General features: G+C 41.3%; 1 pseudogene; it reads right to left on the bottom strand.

Annotated features, from left to right (window-relative positions):
• Positions 1-4,010: 4,010 nt before the first annotated feature.
• On the bottom strand, positions 4,011-4,128 carry LOC124778713 (annotated as a pseudogene).
• Positions 4,129-7,917: the final 3,789 nt, after the last annotated feature.

Genomic DNA, 7,917 nt, shown 5'->3' with positions numbered 1-7,917 from the left:
AAACATTGTAGGTGCAAAAATAAAATCAAAGGAGAGCACAGTGGAATCTGTGAGGCAAATTTTAGTGGATCAAGTGGAGCAATGGAAGTGGATGGACTGAAACAAATTTTTGAACGTTCAGTTCCCAGATACAACGTTAGGTACAAATACTACCTTGGGGATGGTGACTCCAAAGGTTTCAAGACTATAGAGGAACTGAAACCATATGGAAATGAATTTGTAGTTGAAATGTTGGAATGCATTGGGCATGTGCAAAAGTGTATGGGTGCACGGTTTCGAAGGCTCAAACAAACTTTGGGTTCAAGTAAGCTCAGTGATGGAAAGACAATAGGAGGGAGAGGCAGGCTTACTGATGAGGTGATTGAACGTCTATAGAGATACTATGGGTATGCTATAAGGCAAAATACTAGTAATGTTAGTGACATGCAAAAAGCAGTGGGGGCATTGTTCCTTCATACTGCCTCTTCCAATGAATACCCTCAATACAGCCTGTGCCCAAAAGATTCCTGTTGCAAATATAATGCAAAAAAGGACTATGATCACAAACATGGTTTGCCAGCAGCTGTGATAAATGCAATAAAACCAATTTTTCATGACTTAGCACAGCCAGAATTGTTACACAAATGTCTACACGGAAAGACGCAGAATCCTAATGAGAGCGTAAACAATTTGATTTGGAAAGTGATTCCTAAAAGGGTGTTTGTAAGCGTAAAAACACTGCACTTTGGCATTTATGGTGCAATAGCAACCTACAACCAAGGGAACAGTGTGAAGTTCTGAATGCATTAGGATTTACAGCTGGGGTGAACACTGTACGAGCACTAAGAAATATTGACAGAGAAAGGATAAGAGGAGCAGAAAGAAGAGAAACGCATATGAAGTATGATGGAACAACAGGACAGAAAAGAAGACAGAAGTGGAAGCATTTGGAGGATGAAGAAGAAGACCCTGATAATCCATCCTATAGTGCAGGAATGTATTGAGAAACTTTGATAGCCATTTCCCGTAAATTAGAATTTTTCGAATATAAGGAACATTTTCTCAAAATCCACTCAAGCTAGAGAGATGAAATTTTTATACAGCACTCCTAGTGGTCAAACTTACATTGTAACAGAGCCATTTGGCAGTATGTTCAGTAGTTTCATTTCAGTTTAATTATAAAGCAATTATTTGTAAAAAAATTTGGGTCATTTATAAAGAAAATAATTGGAAGGAAACTAGAAAAGATACTCCAAAATCCTTCTGTCATAACTGCAATATTAAACCACTCTATATGTAAAAAAAATTCAAATTTTTCTATTTGGTAGTTTATTCATAAATGTTCCTCAAAGTCCCATAGTGCTCAGAGCAGAAAGGTGGAAGCAGTATAGAGAGGGTCTGTACAAGGGCGATGTACTTGAGGACAATATTACGGAAATGGAGGAGGATGTAGATGAAGATGAAATGGGAGCTATGATACTGTGTGAAGAATTTGACAGAGCACTGAAAGACCTTTGTCGAAACGAGGCCCCGGGAGTAGACAACATTCAATTAGAACTACTGACAGAGTTGGGAGAGCCAGCCCTGACAAAACTCTACCATCTAGTGAGCAAGGTGTACGAGACAGGCGAAATACCCTCAGACTTCAAGAAGTATATAATAATTCCAATCCCAAAGAAAGCAGGTGTTGACAGATGTGAAAATTAGCGAACTATCAGTTTAATAAGTCGCGGCTGCAAAACACTAACGCGAATTCCTTACAGAGGAATAGAAAAACTGATAGAAGCCGACCTCGGGGAAGATCAGTTTGGATTCCGTAGAAATGTTAGAACACGTGAGGCAATACTGACCCTACGACTTATCTTAGAAGATAGATTAAGGAGAGGCAAAGCTACATTCCTAGGGTTTGTAGACTTAGAGAAAGCTTTTGAAAATGTTGACTGGAACACTCTCTTTCAAATTCTAAAGGTGGCAGAGGTAAAATACAGGGATCGAAAGGCTATTTACAATTTGTACAGAAACCAGATGGCAGTTATAAGAGTCTAGGGACATGAAAGGGAAGCGGTGGTTGGGAAGGGAGTGAAAGAGGGTTGTAGCCTATCCCCGATATTATTCAGTCTGTATATTGAGCAAGCAGTAAAGGAAACAAGAGAAAAAGTCGGTGTAGGAATTAAAATCTATGGAGAAGAAATAAAAACTTTGGGGTTCGCCGATGACATTGTAATTCTGTCAGAGACAGCAAAGGACCTGGAAGAGCAGTTGGACGGAATGGACAGTCTCTTGAAAGGAGAATATAAGATGAACATCACCAAAAACAAAAGGAGGATAATGGAATGTAGTCGAGTTAAGTCAGGTGATGCTGAGGGAATTAGATTAGGAAATGAGACACTTAAAGTAGTAAATGAGTTTTGCTATTTGGGGAGCAGAATAACTAATGATGTTCGAAGCAGACTGGCAATGGCAAGGAAAGCGTTTCTGAAGAAGAGAAATTTGTTAACATCGAGTATAGATTTGGGTGTCAGGAAGTCGTTTCTGTAAGTATTTATGTGGAATGTAGCCATGTATGGAAGTGAAACATGGACGATAATTAGTTTGGACAAGTAGAGAATAGAAACTTTCGAAATGTGGTGCTACAGAAGAATGCTGAAGATTCGATGGGTATATCACGTAACTAATGAAGTGGTATTGAATAGAACTGGGGAGAAGAGAAATTTGTGGCACAACTTGACTTGAAGGAGGGATCGGTTGGTAGGACATGTTCTGAGGCATCAAGGGATCACCAATTTATTATTGGAGGGCAGCGAGGAGGGTAAAAATCGTAGAGGGATACCAAGAGATGAATACACTAAGCAGATTCAGAAGGATGTAGGTTGCAGTAGGTGCTTGGAGATGAAGAAGCTTGCACAGGATAGAGTAGCATGGAGAGCTGCATCAAACCAGTCTCTGGACTGAAGACCACATCAAAAACACCAACATCAGAAAGTAAAGAGACACAAGGTGTGGAAGGAGAGTGTGCACCAGAACAAGCTTCGTAGGTACAATGTCTGTAACAACGTTGGTGGTCGCCACATCTAGCCGCTATTGTATTGCATCAGTACAGTTCTGTACCTACAGACTCATGGTTTATTTTGTTTTGGAATAATGTAAACACGTAATGTTTAAGCGTTATCACAGACAAATGTACTTAAGTGATAAACGGGTGTTTGGTTATGTTTCCTTTCGAAATGTTACCTAACACTTGTACTGCTTCATGCCTAATTCAGTTCCTCAGTGCCGAAATGGGTGAGCTAAACATCTAAACTACAACCGTCGTCGAACGGAAACCGTACGATTTCGGACACGGGTTCCTATTCAAAATATTATCTATTCACTCTCCTCTGCGAATCCTGGAACTGGGTGTTGGCGTTGTCCTCGTCATTTCATCATCATCATCATCATCATTATCATCATTCGTGACAGTGGCTAGATTGGATTGCGAAAAATTGGACTTTGTAAAAACTGGGACCTTGTACGGCGCTGAATACCGCGCAGTTGAGCGCCCCACAAACCAGACATCATCATCTACAAATCCTAGAAGTTTGTAACGGAAATTTCCGAACATCCTGTATATGTAGAAGATTACTGTATTTTCAAACGAATATTCACTTCTAAAAACTATAAAATCAATTTTGATGGAATCAAACAGAGTTGACACAAGGGCTATGAAACACGCTGCTGTCAAAATGGCTTCTTTTCTTTTAGTTTTAAGGTACGCTACAGCGATGGCTTCAAGAAAAATCTAGCTGTGGATATTCGAATTGTACTTACATTATGCGCCTATGTGACTTAAAAGCACTCCGTCTTCAGGCCACAAGTAGCCCATCAGGACCATCCGACCGCCGTGTCATCCTCATAAGGATGTGGAGAGGATGGGCGTGTGGTCAGCACACTGCTCTCCTGGTCGTTACGATGGTTTTCTTGGACCGGAGCCGATACTATTCGGTCGAGTAGATCCTCAATTGGCATCACGAGGCTGAGTGCACTCCGAAAAATGGCAACAGCGCGTGGCGGCCCTGATGGTCACCCATCCAAGTGCCGGACACGCCCGACAGCGCTGAACTTCGGTGATCTGACGGGAACCGGTGTATCCACTGTGGCAAGGCCGTTGCCGGCTATGGGAGTTAAAGCAGACCCCTTTTGCGAAAACGACTTCTCAGGGAAGATTTCTTAAGAAAGAAGCAACAAATGTGGCATTATTCCCCATTAGATGAAGATAATGAATGTTATTCCCTTCTTGAAAACTGAGGATTTTCTGATACTGTTTTCTGAGTTGATTGAAACATCGTAATAATCACGATCTCTCTCCCCTCCCCCATAGCTCTCCCCTGCGCCATTTCCTGGATTCGCGTCTACTTCCAAGCAAGAGCTATAAAGGGCAGTCGCGCCTATTCTGTGAGACTGTCTTTGTTCATCCACTGTTTGTCGATCATCTCAAAGATCAACACCTCTAATACTACGTAAGTGTGTAGGCTTTCGTGACCATTGACATTGATTTTAAAAATCTTCTGAGTTTTTAGAACGCATTCCGTCATACACGGTCATCAATGGATTCTTGAAGAGTATCCCAGCAGTGGGATCGAAACGACGAGCACTAAAGAAGGTAGAAAAGGAGTACCGGCCTAACGTCTTAGATGTTTTTATCATCACCTCTTTTGTTGCTCCATTACAACATGGTAGATATAACAACATGATGTGCCTGAAAATATTTATACAGTCGCTTCCGTGGTCTACTGGTCAGCACTAGGTACTGCCTACTGAGCAGACGTCACGGATTCGAATTCCGATAGCTCAACAAATTTTTCAGTGATGTAAAGATCTTAGAGGAGATCCATCCAGAATGGTGATACAGAACCAGAATCTGCTTGATAACGTAAAAAATCACACACCAGCCGTCGAACCGGCGTCAGGCTAGGAGTGACCGAAAGCCAGTATGCAGAAAACATCTATCTAATCAGTGCCTCAGTTTATCATATCCATGTAAACATTATACGGAGGTGAATCACACTCACACACTGGCCTACTGCCTATCCGGTGGCGTAACACACACAGCTGCTCACGTAATTGTTTCCGAATAGTTGCCTCTAAACGACACGCCCGATTAAGTCGCACTAAACCGTAACAGTACTTAACTCTGGTTTATCGTAATGTTAAGTAAGCTGTCTGGTTCGTCTTTACTGTAGAAGACCACGCAATTTTAATGTGGTAGGAAGACGTACTCCCGAGTTATATTCTGGGAACTATGTTTATCACAAAATCAGTACATAACTTACGTTGGTAGTGCCAGTTACGGCCCTGAAATTGACTGGATTCAGCTAAGAAAATATGGTTCAAACGGCTCTGAGCACTATGGGACTTAACATCAGAGGTCATCAGTCCCCTAGAACTTAGAACTGCTTAAACCTAACTAACCTAAAGATATCAGACACATTCATGCCCGATGCAGGATTCGAACCTGCGACCGTAGCAGTCGCGCGGGTCCAGACTGAAGCGTCTAGAACCGCTCGGCTACACCGGCCCGCGAATTCAGCTAAGACTTCATAATTTTATTAGCAAAGATTCCTCTTGGACCTGGAAAATCTACTTACGTTATTGAGAGACTCAGTTCACGCAAACTTGTGCGCTAAGACTAAGAGATCTATTGTTGTTGTTGTTGTTGTTGTGGTCTTCAGTCCTGAGACTGGTTTGATGCAGCTCTCTATGCTACTCTATCCTGTGCAAGCTGCTTCATATCCAAGTACTTACTGCAACCTACATCCTTCTGAATCTGTTTAGTGCATTCATCTCTTGGTCTCCCTCTACGATTTTTATCCCCCACGCTGCCCTCCAGTACTAAATTGGTGATCACCTGATGCCTCACAACATGTCCTACCAACCGATCCCTTCTTATAGTCAAGCTGTGCCGCAAACTCCTCTTCTCCCCAGTTCTGTTCAATACCTCCTCATTAGTTATGTGATCTACCCATCTAATCTTCAGCGTTCTTCTGTAGCACCACATTTCGAAAGCTTCCATTCTCTTCTTATCCAAGCTATTTATCGTCCATGTTTCACTTCCATACATGGCTACACTCTATACAAATACTTTCAGAAACGACATCCTAACACTTAAATCTATACTCGACGTTAACAAATTTCTCTTCTTCAGAAACGCTTTCCTTGCTATTGGCAGTCTGCATTTTATATCCTCTCTACTTCGACCATCATCAGTTATTTTGCTCCCCAAATAGCAAAACTCCTTTACCACTTTAAGTGTCTCATTTCCTGATCTAATTCCCTCAGCATCACCCGACGTAATTCGACTACATTCCATTATCCTCGTTTTGCTTTTGTTGGTGTTCTTCTTAGATCCTCCCTTCAAGACACTATCCATTCCGGTCAACTGCTCTTCCAAGACCTTTGCTGTCTCTGACAGAATTACGTCATCGGCGAACCTTAAAGTTTTTATTTCTTCTCCATGGATTTTAATACCTACTCCGATTTTTTTTTCCTTTACTACTTACTCAATATACAGATTGAATAATATCGGGGAGAGGCTACAACCCTGTCTCACTCCCTTCCCAACCACTGCTTCCCTTTCATATCCCTCGACTCTTATAACTGCCATCTGGTTTCTGTACAAATTGTAAATAGCCTTTCGATCCCTGTATTTTATCCCTACCACCTTCAGAATTTGAAAGAGAGTATTCCAGTCAACATTGTCAAAAGCTTTCTCTAAGTCTACCAATGCTAGAAACGTAGGTTTCCATTTTCTTATTACAGTATCTAATATAAGTCGTAGGGTCAGTATTACCTCGCGTGTTCTAATATTTCTACGGAATCCTAACTGATCTTCCCCGAGGTCAACATCTACCAGTTTTTCCATTCGTCTGTAAAGAATTCGTGTTAGTATTTTGCAGCCGTGGCTTATTAAACTGATAGTTCGCTAATTTTCACATCTGACAACACCTGCTTTCTTGGGGATTGGAATTATTATATACTTCTTGAAGTCTGAGGGTATTTCGCCTGTATCATACATTTTGCTCACAAGATGGTATAGTTTTGTCAGGACTGGCTCTCCCAAGGCTGTCAGTAGTTCTCATTGAATGTTGTCTACTCCCGGGGCCTTGTTTCGACTCAGGTCATTCAGTGCTCTGTCAAACTCTTCACGCAGTATCGTATCTCCCATTTCATATTCATCTACATCCTCTTCCATTTCCATAATATAGGCCTCAAGTACATCGCCCTTGTATAGACTCTCTATATACTCCTTCCACCTTTCTGCTTTCCCTTCATTGCTTAGAACTGGGTTTCCATCTGAGCGCTTGACATTCATACAAGTGGTTCTCTTTTCTCCAAAGATCTCTTTAATTTTCCTGTAGGCATTATCTATCTTACCCCTAGTGATATAAGCCTCTACATCCTTACATTTGTCCTCTAACCATGCCTGTTTAGCCATTTTGCACTTCCTGTCGATCTCACTTTTGAGACGTTTGTACTCCTTTTTGCTTGCGTTATTTACTGCATTTTTAATTTTCTTCTTTCATCAATTAAATTCAGTATTTCTTCTTTTACCCAAGGATTTGTACTAGCCTTCGTCATTTTACCTACTTGATCCTCTGCTGCTTTCAATAATTCATCCCTGAAAGCTACCCATTCTTCTTCTACTGTATTTCTTTCCCCCATTCTTATCAATTGTTTTGTAATGCTCTCCCTGAAACTCTGTACAATCTCTGGTTTAGTCAGTTTATCCAGGTCCCATCTTCTTAAATTCCCACCTTTTTGCAGTTTCTTCAGTTTTAATCTACAGTTCAAAAGCACCAGATTGTGGTCAGAGTCCTCTTTCATTTCTTACCCCAAATCCATATTCACCTACTACGTTTCCTTCTCTCCCTTTTCCTACTATCGAATTCCAGTCACCCATGA

This window comes from Schistocerca piceifrons, chromosome 2 (genome assembly GCF_021461385.2).
Source record: "Schistocerca piceifrons isolate TAMUIC-IGC-003096 chromosome 2, iqSchPice1.1, whole genome shotgun sequence".
Classification (NCBI taxonomy): Eukaryota; Metazoa; Arthropoda; class Insecta; order Orthoptera; family Acrididae; genus Schistocerca; species Schistocerca piceifrons.
This window is presented reverse-complemented; position numbering and strand designations above follow the sequence as displayed.